Source organism: Phacochoerus africanus, chromosome 9 (assembly GCF_016906955.1).
Source record: "Phacochoerus africanus isolate WHEZ1 chromosome 9, ROS_Pafr_v1, whole genome shotgun sequence".
Taxonomy (NCBI): domain Eukaryota; kingdom Metazoa; phylum Chordata; class Mammalia; order Artiodactyla; family Suidae; genus Phacochoerus; species Phacochoerus africanus.
In genome coordinates this window covers 94,088,056-94,103,746 of record NC_062552.1, presented here as the reverse complement: position 1 = coordinate 94,103,746, position 15,691 = coordinate 94,088,056, and the positions used below count along the sequence as shown (strand labels likewise).

Genomic DNA, 15,691 nt, shown 5'->3' with positions numbered 1-15,691 from the left:
CCTTGTCAGTCACTTCATTTGCAAATACTTTCTCCCATTCTATGTTGTCTTTTTGTTTTGTTTGTTTATTTTATTTTGTCTTTTTTAGGGCTGCACCCATGGCATATGGTGGTTTCCAGACTAGGGGTTGAATTGGAGCCTCAGTTGCTGGCCTATGCCACAGCCACAGCAACATGGGATCTGAGCCGCATCTGTCACCTACCTCACAGCTTGTGGCAACACCAGATGCTTAACCCATTTAGCAAGGCTGGGGATCAAACCTTCGTCCTCATAGATGCTAGTCAGATTTGTTTCCACTGAACCCCGACCAGGAACTCCTGTTTTGCTTATGGTTACTTTTGCTGTCCAAAAGCTTTTAAGTTTGATTAGGTCCCATTTGTTTATTTTTATTTTCATTACTCTAGGAGGTAGATCAAGACAGATATGCTGTAATTTATGTCAAAGAGTGTTCTGCCTGTGTTTTCCTCTAAGAGTTTTAGAGGACCTGGTATTATGTTTATGGCTTTAATCTCTTTTGAGTTTATTTTTGTGCCTGGTGTTAGAGAGTTTTCAAATTTCATTCTTTTACACGTAATTGCCCAGTTTTCCCAGCACCATGCATTGAAGAGACTGTCTTTTCTCCAATGACTATTCTTCCTTCCTCTGTCATTGGTTAATTGATCATAGGTGTGAAGGTTTATTTCTGGGCTTTCTATGCTGTCCCACTATTGTTATATATGTTGTTTAATATATTCTATATTTCTGTTTTTGTGCCAGTACTATACTGTTTTGAAGACCATAGCTTTGTAGTATAGTCTGAAGCCTGGGAGCCTGATTCCGCCAGCTCCATTTTCCTTTCTCAGGAACAATTTGGCTATTTGGGACTTTTTGTGTTTCCATACAAATTAAAAAAAAAATGTTCTGTTCTAGTTCTGTGAAAAATATCATGGGTAGTTTGATAGGGATTGTGCTGAATCTATACATTGCCTTAGGTAGTATAGTCATTTTGACAATGTTGATTCTTCCCATACAAGAGCATTGGTGTAGCTTTCTATCTGTGTCATCTTCAGTTTGCTTCATCAATATCTTACAGTTTTCAGAGTACAGGTCTTTTGCCTCTTTAGGTAGGCTTATTCCTAGGTATTTTATTCTCTTTGATGTGATAGTAAATGGGATTGTTTCCTTAATTTCTCTTTCCGATCTTTCATTGCTGGTATATTGGAATGCAAGAGATTTCTGTGTATTAATTTTGTATCCTGCAGCTTTACCAACTTCATTGATGAGCTCTAGTAGTTTTCTGGTAGCGTCTTTAGGATTTTCTATGTATAGTATCATGTCATCTGCAAATAATGACTGTTTTACTTCTTCTTTTCCAATCTGGATTCCTTTTATTTCTTTTTCTTCTCTGATTGCTGTTTCTAGGACTTCCAAAACTATTTTGAATAAAATTGATGAGAGTGGATATCCTTGTCTGTTTCCAGATCGTAGCAGGAAAGCTTTTAGCTTTTTAGCATAAAGAATGATGTTTATGGGAGTTCCCGTTGTGGCTGAGCAGAAACAAATCTGACTAGTATCCATGGCAGTTTCGATCCCTGGCCTCACTCAGTGGGTTAAGGATTCGCCATTGCCATGAGCTGTGGTGTAGGTCACAGATGTGACTCAGATCCAGTGTTGCTGTGGCTGTGGTGTAGGCCAGCAGATACAGCTCCAATCATACCCCTAGCCTGGGAACCTCCATATTCCATGGGTAAAGCCCTAAAAAGACCAAAAAAAAAAAAAAAGGAATGATGTTTATGTATATGGCATGGGTTTGTCATCTACAGCCTTTATTATGTTGAGGTAAATTCCCTCTATGCCTACTTTCTGAAGAGATTTTATCAAAAATGGGTGTTAAATTTTGTCAGAATCTTCTCTGCATCTATTGAGATGATCATATGGTTTTTATTTTTCAGTTTGTTATTGTGGTATATCACACTGATTGATTTGCTGATATTGAAGAATCCTTGCATCCCTGGGATATATCCCACTTGATCATGGTGCATAATCATTTTACTGTATTGTTGGATTCAGTTTGCTAATATTTTGTTGGGGATTTTTTTTTTTTTGTCTTTTTTGCCTTTTCTAGGGCCACTCCCATGGCATATGGAGGTTCCCAGGCTAGGGGTCGAATCGGAGCTGTAGCCACCAGCCTACGCCAGAGCCACAGTAACATGGAATTTGAGCCACGTCTGCAACCTACATCACAGCTCACCGCAACACCAGATCCTTAACCCACTGAGCAAGGCTAGGAATCGAACCCACAACCTCATGGTTCCTAGTCGGATTCGTTAACCACTGAGCCACCACAAGAACTCCAACTGGGGACTTTTTCATCTATGTTCATCAGTGATTTGGTCTGTAATTTTCTATTTTGTGGTATCCTTGTCTGGTTTTGTATCAGTGTGGTGATGGCCTCATAGAATGTTTGGAAGTGTTCCTTCCTCTGCAATTTCTGCAAAAGTTTTGGAAGGATAGGTGTTAACTCTTCTCTAAATGTTTGTTAGAATTTGGATGTGACGCTGTCTGGTCCTGGACTTTTTTGTTTGTTGGAATTTTTTTCAATCAGTTTCAATATCAGTACTTGTGTTGGTTTATTCATATTTTCTATTAGATTTCACCTTTCTAAGAATTTGTCCATTTCTTCTAGGTTGTCCATTTTATTGGCATATAGTTGCTTGTAGTAGTCTGTTATGATCTTTTGTACTTCTGATCTGTCAGTTGTAATTTTTCTCCTTTTTTATTTCTAATTTTATTGACTTGAGCCTTCTCCCTTTTTTTCTGTGTGAGTCTGGCTAAAGGTTTATCAGTTTTGTTAATCTTTTCAAAGAACCAGACTTCTTTGTTTTATTGATCTTTTCTATTGTTTCTTTTTTTTTTTTTTTTGGCTTTTCTAGGGCCGCTCCCGCAGCATATGGAGGCTCCCAGGCTAGGGGTCTAATTGGAGCTGCAGCCACCAGTCTACACCAGAGCCACAGCAACTCGAGATCGGAGCCATGTCTGCGACCTACACTACAGCTCATGGCAATGCAGATCCTTAACCCACTGACCAAGGGCAGGGATCGAACCCGCAACCTCATGTTTCCTAGTCAGATTTGTTAACCACTGAGCCACAGCAGGAACTCCCCTCTATTGTTTCTTTGTCTCATTTATTTCTGCTCTGATCTTTATGATTTCTTTCCTTTGGCAGCACCCACAGCATGTGGGAGTTCCAGGGCCAGAACCCAAGCTGTTGCAGGGACAATGCTGTGTAGTTATGCTATAGGCAACAGGGGAAGTCCAAGTAAATTGTTGAACTATCCTTAAGTCACCTGCATCAGAGTGCACCTATAAAATACTGTGGTTTTTTTTTAGAGCTAGAAGTGACCATAGAATACATTGAATACATCCCCTATTTTATTTTTTGTTCATTTATCTATTCAACAAATATTGATTAGATTATATTTTCAGCTGTGTGCTAGAGTTATGTATAAAGATGATCAAAATATACAAAGTGATGGGATTTTTTTTGGCCATGTCCATGGCATGCAGAAGTTTCAGGGCCCAGGGATAGAACCCGTGCCACAGCAGTAACCAGAGCCTCAGCAGCGACAACACTGGATCCTTAACCCACTGAGCCACCAGGGAACTCCCCAAAATATACAAAGTTGATGTGCTGCTGGTGTTTAGAGTCATAGCAAATGACCAGTCATTTGCTATCATCTTATATGTTAAATATTATGAGAAGAGGTCTAGGGGGTAAATGAGAGCTTGTGTGAGGAGCCCTGAATGGAGACTTGAGGGAGGTCACTGAAGGCTGCCCAGCAGATGTGATGTCCAGGATACAAGTAGCTGGAGAGAGAAGAGGTTCCTGGCAGAATGAACAACTTGTCTGAAGGTCCAGATAGCAGAGCACCTACCTGAGAGAAACCAAAGAAGCCACATCAGGCTGGAGCCCAGTGAGAGTGCCATGCCAGGTTATGTGGGGTCTTGTAAGCTTGTTAAAGAGTTTGGAGTTTAACCCACAAGATAGTAGGAAGACACCAGAGTGCTGTAAGCAAGAGAGTGACACGATGCGACTTCAATTTTAAGGTCACTTTGGCTGCAGAATGGAGCACAGGTTAGTCGGGGGAAAAGTAGAAGCAGAGACATTAGCAAGTTTTGGGCAGTAGTGGAGGCTTCCTGTGGCCCTGAGAATAATGTCCATATTCTTACCAGGGCTCCCAGGCCCCCTCCTTATTGATCCCTACCTAGCTCTCATTTCTCACTTGCTGTCCCCAGCCCCTCATCTCAGTTTTTCAGATGTGGCATGTTCTTTGCCCCCTCCAAGCCTGCTGCCTGGACTTTTTCCTTCTCTTCACCTAGTGGCTTATCATCAGGTCTTGCTTCAGCACATGCCACTTGGTTCAGGACATCTTCTCTGATCTCTTCCTCCAACCCCAGACGAGGCAGAAATAAGATCTCACATCCTGTCTCCCATGCTGGCAACAATTCTGAAACATAGGGTTTTGGGGTTTGGTTTTTTTTTTTAATAAATAAATAAATGAGCTAATGGTGGCACGAACGAGAATATCTACAATTTTGGAGGGGGAAGGAAAAATTAAACCTTCTTTACTTTTAAAACCAAACCACTAAGAAAATACATCACAGTCATGAAACAGCAAACAGACAGGCAAATTATCAAAAACAATAAGGTCCTTATCAAAACAATAAGGTGCCAGAGCTGGGGCAAGAACAATGCATGTCGCAAAGGCCCAGGCAACAGTGGTACCTGGTAAGGGGGGAGCTGTCCCCCTGCTGCTCTAAAGGAGTCACAGCTCGCCCCTGAGTTGCTTGCTTTTTATCCCTTGACCTTTGTGTTCCCAAGAGATGGTGTCAATAGAGCTCTTTTATTTCAGGGGGCCAAGGAAACAGTCCCAGGGTTAGGCTTTGATTCTATTCTGTTTTATGAAAACTCAGATTTTTCTAATTCTAGTATTTCATAACTCTCTTTTTTTTTTTGGCTTTTTGGCTTTTTGGCTTTTCTAGGGCTGCTCCTGTGGCATATGGAGGTTCCCAGGCTAGGGGTCGAATCGGAGCTGTAGCCACTGGTCTACACCACAGCCACAGCAACATGGGATCCAAGCCGCAATAACTCCCTTAATTAAGCAGCCAACAGTTGCTCTTTCACTCTTCATTCCAGGATGCTAGCACATAGCACAATCAAGATCACCTTTCAGTCTAAAATATGGCACAAATTATCTATCTACAAAACAGAAAAGATCATGGACATGCAGGACAGATGCGTCTTTGCTGCGGGGCGGCGGTGGGGGAGAGAGAGTGGAATGGACTGGGAGTCTGGGGTTAGTAGAAGCAAACTCTTGCATTTGGAGTGGACAGGCAATGAGATCCTGCTGTATAGCACAGGGAACTATATATCTAATCACTTGGATGGAACATGATGGAGGATAATGTGAGAAAAAGAATGTGTAAATATATATGTGTGTGACTGGGTCACTTTGCTGTACAGCAGAAATTGATCATAATTTAAAATTTTCTTTAAAAAAGATCACCTTTCTCTGGAGTTCCCGTCGTGGCTCAGTGGTTAACGAATCTGACTAGGAACGATGAGGTTGCGAGTTCGATCCCTGGCCTTGCTCAGTGAGTAAGGGATCTGGCATTGCCGTGAGCTGTGGTGTAGGTCACAGACGCAGCTCGGATCCCACGCTGCTGTGGCTCTGGTGTAGGCCGGTGGCTACAGCTCCAATTCAACCTCTAGCCTGGGAACCTCCATATGCCACAGGAGTGGCCCAAGAAATGGCAAAAAGACCAAAAAAAAAAAAAATCACCTTTCTCTTCAAGGATGAGTGTCCCTGCAAGCCTGTCCTGTCACTCAGGGACAGACAGCCTCAGGGTCCCTCATGCCAGGGAGAAGGAGGATTTGCTTCCCGTACCAGTGTGACATCACCTCTCACATTTTTGCAGGGTCTCCAGGCGGAAAGATGTAATGTATAAGAATTTATAAAAGGGGCATCCACATCCTGATGGCCAGAAATGAATATCCCCAAGGACCCTTTCGAAATTCTCACCCAAACTACCGCTACCAACTCTGCATCCTAAACTAACTCCGTGCCCTTGTGTATAAAACAAAACCCAGCCAAACAAAACCCCAGAAGCCCCCTTTCCCCTTCTAAAGTAGTAACCTCATGGATTTTGTTTTATTACAGTTTGTGAAAAATGGTGTGGTGTGTGGTGATCCTTCTGGTAAACAGAAGGTTGGTAACAAACAGAAACACCTCTCCTCACACTCCAGCAGATCACAGGCAGGTTAGAGGGACCTGGCAGCCCTGGTGGGGGATGGGGGGACCCTGTACTAAGAGAATCTGGTACCTCAGAGGGCTCTGATTTGGCACAAGGAGGTTCCCTTTTGGCAGGATGAGCACTTGCCACACGAAATGTGGGCTCTCATATACTCTCTCGTGCTCTCTCTGACCCAAATTTTAGCACCAATTTTTTTTTCCTGTTTCACTTTCTAGAATTGAAACACCAAGGAACTAGTGTTCAGAGGCAAGTGACATGGGTGACATAGGCCTTAAACTTGCTGCCATCCTTAATTTCTTCATTCAGAAACTTTGCTTAAGAGACCCAAATCCAGAAGTTCCCATTGTGGCTCAATGGGTTAAGAACCTGACTAGTATCCATAAGGATGTGGGATTGATCCCTGGCCTCGCTCAATGGATTAAGGACCTGGAATTGCCACAAGCTGCAGCGTAAGTTGCAGATGCAGCTCAGATCTGACTTTGCTGTGGCTGTGGTGTAAGCTGACAGCTGTAGCTTCGACTTGACTCTAGCCTGCCAACTTCCACATGCCGCAGGTGTGGCTGTAAAAAGAAAAAAAGAAAAGAGAGAGAACCCAATCCTCATTCCTCTTTTAAAATAGTCTCCTGCCCTCAGCCCCAGTGGCCAACAGCAGACTTCTATATCCCCATGGAGGAGAGAGACTTCATTTTCTGGGTCACGGTTGGGATGGGTCACCCACACACTTGGTCACACAAGCTCCAGCTGCCACTTCACCTGAAGCTCTTTACTCCCCGCATCTGTTGAATCTTTGGCTTTCTCATTTCAATGCAGAGCACACAGGGCCAGGTGGGCCTGGAACTTTGCTAACTCACTGGTCACCAAGGCCTGGGCTTGAGCCAGAGGTGCGTGGCAGCACTCCGTGAGTTGGTGGGCTTGCTGCATGGATGCCTGGCTGTTCTCTCAATAGCTAGTACTGCACCGGAACATGAGGCCCTGCAACTTCCAGAAGTTCTCTCTCGGCAGACTCTTCATCATGGAGTCCACTGCCTCCTGCCCCCGGAGCTGCTGCTGCTCCCTGCTGAGCACTGGCCCCAGGATATCTACAATTGAAGGGGCAGGCAGGGGAAGAAGAACCTGGAAAGAGGTCCCAGAGGAGGAGGAGAACCAGAAGAAGGCAGGTCACAGAAGCCAAGGGAGTGTGGACCTCAAGCCTCCATCCGGCTTTTTTTACTCTTGAAAACCACCCCCAAGGAGCCAGAGAGAGCAACAAACAGAAACTCTATCTCTGATGAAAATAGGAGACAATTGTTAAGAGAAATTCACCACATGGGGATTAAACACTGGGTGAAGCGACACCTCTTCTGCGGTGGAAGGTGGAAAGGAAGAGGATATGAGTGGGAAACAGGTAAGTTTGCTGGTTTGGTAGCAGAAGTTGAGGGAGTTCATGGCCAATGGCTTCCACGTTCTCCGTGAAGTCAGAGGAGAATCACCTGTCAACAGTTCAAGGGAACTGCTGGGCCGAGTAGCTTGAGCGTACCTCTCCATGCTGTAACCCAAGAGGTGGTTTTACTGTGAAGCTTCCTTGGACCCATGTGAGTAAGAGAGTTGCTGGGAGTTGTATTCTAGGTCAGGAAGGGGAAGCCAGGTTGCTTTCAGATAAGATCAGGCACGTTTGTGGTGATATGGCCATAGACTAGGTTGCTTTCAGAAGGCATTTTTATGCAAACATCGCTGGCAACTTGCGTAAAAAGATCTCAGAAGGCCTTAAATTCTTGTGGCTCTAATTATTCATGGGTTTGGGGGGGAGTAATTCTCATTCTAAATCAACATCCACTATTGTACCTAATTTACTATTTATAATTTCATATCCTTGTCTTAAAGATGATCCCACAAATTCTATCAGCTTCTCTGGATCTGTCCTTGGCTGTGGGAGAGCAGGTCATCAGGCGGCCCACCTGACATTGATGATAAGTAGCTGATAGTGGCTCCAGACCGCCACGCTGAGTGATTTTTTTACAGCAGCCCACTTGGTGTATAGAGCTCAGGGAGGTGGATTCTTCCACCCTTGGGCTTTGCTAGATGAGGTGATAAATAGGACAGGGAATTGGCAAGGGAGAAAGCCAGAGGAGTAGAAGGTTGTGGTTGGAGTGGGATTTTGGAAGTTAAGATACTTAAGGAGCAGCAAGTTCATGTGATGACTAAGTACCCGGATGTGGTCCTTGGCGGGGAATGGGAGAGGAAGGGGGTGAAGGGAAGGGTCGGTGCTGAGGAGGGCAGGGAACCGAGTCTGAGTGGACACACGGCGCACTCAAAGACCAGTGCTTTGGGCAACCTGTCTACACCCCCCCTCATCACACTACCCACTGGGTCTTCCCACGGTACCACTTTGTTATCTGAGTTGAGCTATTTGCAGTCTAATCACACTCTCACATATTTTATGATACAAAAATCGGTTGTATTCAGGTAACGCTGTATCTTTCTTTCATGCCAGGTTGACATTAAACCTCTCTGGTGAACATGGACCCTTGCACATAAAAGGGCTTCTTTTCTGGGAATTTTCAGGACTTTATGAACAGTAATGCCCTTGCGCCCAAACAAGAAGGGCTCCTTCCCTCAGCCATGCACCGTTTTTTGTTTGTTTGTTTGTTTTTCAGCTGTGCCTATAGCATGCAGAATTTCCCAGGTCAGGGATTGAACCCATGCCGCAGTCGTGACAATACCAGATCCTTAACTACTAGGCCACAAGGGAACTCTAGTCGTGTACTTTTTAAAACCATATATTTCACAAAAATGCACGAGAAAATAGTAAATAGGATTTCCAGTTGTAGCACAGCGGAAACGAATCTGACTAGTAACCATGAGGTTGTGGGTTTAATCCCTGGCCTTGCTCAGTGGGTTAAGGATCCGGCGTTGCCGTGAGCTGTGGTGTAGGTCACAGACACATCTCAGATCCTGTGTGGCTATGGCTGTGGTGTAGGTCAGCAGCTGTAGCTCAGATTCAACCCCTAGCCTGGGGATCTCCATATGCCACGGGTGCAGCCCTAAAAAGAAAAGAGAGAGAGAGGGAGGAAGGAAGGAAGGAAGGAAGGAAGGAAGGAAGGAAGGAAGGAAGGAAGGAAGAAAAGTAAATATATTTAAGAATATGTGAAATATATTTAAGAACAGCTCTATTACTTAGTCCCTGGCACTCAGTTCTGACATAATACAACATGGTACCCTAGACTTCAGCTCCCTTAACTAACACTGTTTAAGCCCCAGGGAGGAGTTCCCGTTGTGGCGCAGTGGTTAACGAATCCAACTAGGAACCATGAGGTTTCAGGTTCAATCCGTGGCCTTGCTCACTAGGTTAAGGATCCAGCGTTGCCGTGAGCTGTGGTGTAGGTTGCAGATGCGGCTCGGATCCCGTGTTGCTGTGGCTGTGGTGTAGACCGGTGGCTACAGCTCTGATTAGACCCCTAGCCTGGGAACTCCATATGCCGTGGGAGCAGCCCTAGAAAAAGTAGAAAGATGAAAAAAAAAAAAAAAAAAGAGCCCCAGGGAAACACATCTTGACTCTGCATCCAAATGCTTTGAAAATGTGCACTTAGAGCTACTGCTTATTAGTGCAGGGAGACTTTAAAGAGAAGAAGCAACTGAGGAAGAAAAAAGACTAATTAAATTCTTAGCATGAGTGTAAGGGATACTTTCATTAAAATGGGTATGATTTTCAGTAGGGCTAAGTATCTATTTTCATGTCTCTTTTTCCCAATATGTGTGTTTGCAGCATGTGTACAATGGAAGCTAAATAATAATCAACTTACATTATTCTTTTTTTTTTTTTTGTCTTTTTAGGGCTGCACCCATGGCATATGGAGGTTCCCAGGCTAGGGGTTGAATTGGAGCTGTAGCTACCAGCCTAGACCACAGCCACAGCAACACCAGATCCAAGCGGTGTCTGCAACCTACACCACAGCTCATCATGGCAATGCCGGATCCATAACCCACCGAGCAAAGCCAGGGACCGAGCCCATGTCCTCATGGATACTAGTCAGATTGTTTCCACTGAGCCATGACAGGAACTTCTACATTACTTTTACATTGATAGACATTAGACATTTAGGTATAGCTGAAACATACTTAAAGCAGGATATCTGTTGTTAACACTGGACACTAAACATTAAAATCGTGAATAGTTTTATTTTTATAAATATTCATAGAATTAATTATGTTTTCAAGAACTAGAAAATTTTGCTTTATTTAAATAATTTGAATTTAAAATGTTGATATTCACAGCAATAATATATTTTGCCTTTTAATTTTCATAGAAAATTTAAATAATTTAGAAGAAAAATAGCCTGACATATGAAAATGATTTTTTAATTCTCTCATTTAAATTTTTATGAAAATACGTTTAATTTGCATATACTTTGAATACAAGTGTTTTGTGGGGTTTTTTTAACCTTGCGTTAAATAGCTACTGCCATTAGAACATGAAATGTTGGACGATTATAACAAGATAGTTCATGATTTCATTGAAATGAAAGCCCCATGGAGCAGAGCCACCCTCCCACTCTCATGCCTGCTCTGGACCATGACATGAGCAAGGAATACACTTTTTTTGCATTAAGGTACTAAAATTTAGCACCGTTTGTTACAGCAGTTAATCTATTTCTCCTATCAGAACAAGTTGTACTCATGTTCTATGATCTTATCAGTTGATTGTTTTGGCTAAGAGATATCATATATCCATATGTAGAAAAAATAGATGGTATATTTATAGGTAGATAGATACATAGATAGATAGATCAATCAAAATTTGGATGAATACTTGTGGAGTTCCCGTTGAGGCTCAGTGGTTAACGAATCCGACTAGGAACCATGGGGTCGAGGGTTTGATCTCTGGCCTCACTCAGTGGGTTGGGGATCTGGTGTTGCTGTGAGCTGTGGTGTAGGTCACAGACGTGGCTCAGATACCACGTTGCTATTGTTCTGGTGTAGACTGGTGGCTACAGCTCTCATTAGACCCCTAGCCTGGGAACCTCCATATGCTGCTGGTTTGGCCCTAGAAAAGACAAAAAGCCAAAAAAAAAATTGGATGAATACTTGTGAAAGCATATCAGAACTATTCTGACTCTGTACTAGGATGTTAGATCACTTATCCCCGTGGATACTGAAATTAATGAAAGAGGACAGATCTTTGGGGTGGAGAAAATTGTAATGAAACAAGTGTCAAAACGTCGCTTTACAGCTAAAGAAATTGAAGGTGATGAAAGTAGGTCAGGAAGACATCTGACTTACATCAGCAGCAATGGTGGAAAAAAGTAGTTAAAATGATAAGACTATCAGCAATTATATCTGGCTCCATGTAGCACTATTGTGTCAGGACATAGATTTCAACAGTAAGGACAATTCCTTTTGTCAGGTAACAAGAAATCTCCAGGAAGAGCAGCTGCAGTCTTGGCTAGTTCAGTGACTCATTACTTTATCATCTGTGAGCCAGGTTCGTTTTATCTTTGCCTCCACCATCTTCAGCATGCAAGCTTGGTCCAGCTCAGCTCCACTCAGGGCTCAAGATATTTGTGGTAGGGAGTTCCCATTATGGTGCAGCAGAAATAAATCTGACTAGTATCCATGAGGATGCAGGTTCAATCCCTGGCCTTGCTCACCGGGTTAAAAGGTCTGGTGTTGCCGTGAGCTGTGATGTAGGTCACAGATGCAGCTTGCATCCCGTGTTGCTGTGGCTGTGATATAGGCCTGCAGCTGTAGCTCCAATTGGCCCCCTAGCCTGGGAACCTCCATATGCCACAGGTGGGGCCCTAAGAAGAAAAAAAAAAAAAAAAGAGAGAGATATTTGTGGTAGATTCAGCTGTCACATTCATCCCTGGCAATGTCCAACAGTTCCATTTGGCCCTTTGCCGTGCTTCCATCACTCCCCCATAGGTATTGATCCCAGGAATACTTCCATCTTGTAACTAAAAGAGCCAACACACAAGGTAGATTGTCCAGGGCTTAGAGGCGTGGGGACGCACAGTACAGAATTGAGTTGGACAAGGACCACGTGGCAGCCTAGGTAACCTGTGGCAACTAGTCATCACTTAGCCTTTAGTTTCCTAGACCATTTTTAAGACTAAGAAATTGAAGCCAGTCTCAGTAGAGCCAACGGGAAAGATGTTTCTCATTTGGACGAGGCTAGCTAAGGGCCTCAGAGCACGACTGAAACCAAGGAGAGTGAAAGTAATGACCTGGGGCAGCTAGAGAGGCACCTAGGAGCAGAGAAATAGGAGGTGACTGTCCTTCCTGGGCCCTTTGCATCCACGACTTTATCTCCAGTATATGGAGGATACTTCCAGGCAGGAAGCCGCATCCACGGCCCAAGTCAACTGGCATTTCGGAAAGTGGCCGCTGTGGTCCATCTGATGAGCAGAGATGGGAAGGTGGAATGTGACTCAGACACCGGATTCCCAGCATCAGTTGTGCTGAGCCAAGGCCTTTCCCTTGGGTGGTGGTTAACTTGGGGCAGGTCCCTTCTGGAAACATGATAAGAAGCCAAGGCTGGTACTTGTTCCTTGCCTGGGCTGAACAGACGAGATGACATTTTTGGTGCTGGGCAGGGAGCTATGCAGAGGCAAGAGAAGCCTGAGCACCAGATGATTCCAAAAGGGCAGTTAGTGCTGAGGGAGGCTTCTCATGGGAGCTCCTGAAGGCCATGAGCAGTGATGGAGTCTGGAATCTGAACAAGGCAATGACTGTTGCTGAATATTCTGAATATACCAACAACACGTGAAATCAATTACTCACACCTCCCTTTTTGTTTTTGCATTCTTCTCTGTTCTCCTCTAGTTGGCATCGCTACTGTTCGGTATCAATGCATCCAACAATTTGGAGAGGAAACTTCCTATTTGGAATACGTTTCCTGGCCAAATAATATTTCACAGACTTCTGTCAATGAGAAGCAGTGTGGCCTTGGGGTCAAGAGTTATCACCCCAGGATGTACCACTTGGAGCTGGCCAAGCTGTGCCACTCGCTGGGGATGGCAGAAAGGGTGAGTGCCTCAAGTAGAGCCATTCTTCAGGAAATAAGGGCATCTACGTGATGGAAGTTATGATTAAGGAAGTAGAATTGGGGCCATTTCTGTGTTTTCCAGAAACCAGGGTTCAGTGATACAATTCAAGGAATAACCTCTCCCCCAACCCCACCTCCTTAAACTCAAGTGAGAGGATTTTTCCATCAAACGCCATGACCTTAAGGTCAGCCATCATCGCACAAAATTCCTAAGGCCATTAGGCTGGGGGAGCAAGGTCCTTCCCTCCTGGATGCCAGAGTCCCACTCAAATTGCTTTTGTCTGCCTCCCCACATCTCCTGGGCTCCTAGTATTTACAGACCCTGGGGATTCTACCTTCGAGCTTCTTTTTGGCTCTGAGTCCCAGGTCCTGCCCCTTTGCTATTCCCCAGCCCCTGTACTCCAGATTGGGGCCATCAGCCCTCTGCCCCCAGCAGCTGGCCCCGAGCTCTCTGAGCATCTTAGCGTACAAAGAGCTTTTTCAAATTTCAGATCTCAGATAGTTGACACCAGAATCAGATGACCTTCATTAAGGCATTCATACTAACAAGTCTAGCAAACATGAAAAATGTATAAAATATATAATAACCAAAGGACTCCAAACATACACACTCTAAGGATTCCATATATGTTTCTTGTTTTAAAAATTGCAGTATAGTTGATTTACAATGTTGTGTTAGTTTCAGGTATACAGCAAAGTAATTCGGTGAGATATATATGTATCACTGAATATATATATATATATTCTTTTTACACACATATAGTCTTTTTCAGATTCTTTTCCCTTATAGGTTATTACGGGGTATTGAATGTACTTTCCTGTGCTATACAGTGGGTTCTTGCTGGTTATCTATTTTATACATCGTAGTGTGTAAGGGATTCCATATATTTTAAAGAACAGTCCTTTGACTATGTTAGCATTCTGTTCTCTGAAAAAGACATTTTATAGAGAGAAGATTCCAATTTGATAAAAATGACTGTATTTTTTGTAAGTTTATTTGTTGAACTCTAGCTGATTTACAGTACTGTCTTGGGTTCGGGTATACGGCTTCAGATTCTTTTCATTATAGGTTATTACAATGTATTGAATATAGTTCCATGTACTATCCAGTAAATCCTTGTTATTTATCTATTTTGTATACGGTGGCATATATCTATTAATCCCATACTCCTAATTTATCCCCTGCCCTGCCCTCTCCCCTGTGGCAACTATAGATATGTCAAAAATGACTACATATGAATGCATGGAAGTGGAGGACCCCAGCCTTGTGAGCAGGTTTACAGGAGTTCCTGTTGTGGCTCAGCAGAAATGAGTTCGGGACTAGTATCCATGAGGATGCTGGTTCGATCCCTGGCCTTACTCAGTGGATCAGGGATCCGGCATTGCTGTGAGCTGTGGTGCAAGTGGCAGACTTTGTTTGGATTCTGTGTGGCTGTGGCTGTGGCTGTGGCTGTGGCTGGCCGCTGTAGCTCCGATTCAACCCCTAGCCTGGAATTTCCATATGCTGCAGGTGTGCCTCAAAAAGAAAAAAAGAAAAAAGAAAAAAAAACCCTCTGCCACCAAGACCAGTGTTGCCTAGATGTAGAGGCTGGAGCCAACTTCTTGGAGCCCATGAAAGGCTGTGTTTCATGGTCCCTCCTCTGACATACATAAAGGTCTCACCCCAAGCGCATGCCTCTTGCCTCAATGTTTACACAGCACAGAGGTGTGGATCCTCAGCCTCCCACAGAGAGCAGCTCTGCCCGCTCAGTTTCCACGTTCCACGCGCCTGGGTTTTGGTTTATGCATCTTCCTCCAGCCCAGAGACCCCAGTGCCCTATGTATTCTTTACCAGCCCTGTCTTCCACTCTTCCACACTTGCATGCCCTTCTCCTGGGTTTGTTTGTTTGTTTGTTTGTTTCCCTCTCTCTCTCTCCTTTTCCCCTTCCTTCTTCACCAGGCTTTTTCCACTGGACCCAGCAGCCAACAAAGCACAGAGTCTAGGTCCCAGGAAGGAACACAGTTGCTTTCCCAGCATCCTCCCTGCCCTTTTGCCCATTTGCATTCCTGGATTTTTCCTTGGACTTTCTTGCTTCCTTCACGTGTTAAGAGTACAAGTTCTGGGGCATTCCTGTTGTGGCGCAGCAGAAACGAATCCGACTAGTAGCCATGAGGTTCCATCCCTGGCCTCGTTCAGTGGGTCAGGGATCTGGCGTTGCTGTGAGCTGTGGTGTAGGTCACAGATGAGGCTCAGATCCTGCGTTGCTGTGGCTGTGGTGTAGACTGGCAGCTATAGCTCCGATTGGATCCCTAGCCTGGGAACTTCCATGGGCCGCAGGTGTGGCCCTAAAAAGAAAAAAAAAAAAAAAAAGAGTACAAGTTCTGGAGTCAGACAAA

General features: G+C 44.2%; 1 pseudogene; it reads right to left on the bottom strand.

Moving 5' to 3' along the window:
- Positions 1–6,950: 6,950 nt before the first annotated feature.
- Positions 6,951–13,774, bottom strand: LOC125136746 (protein FAM136A-like; annotated as a pseudogene).
- Between the last annotated feature and the right edge of the window lie 1,917 nt (positions 13,775–15,691).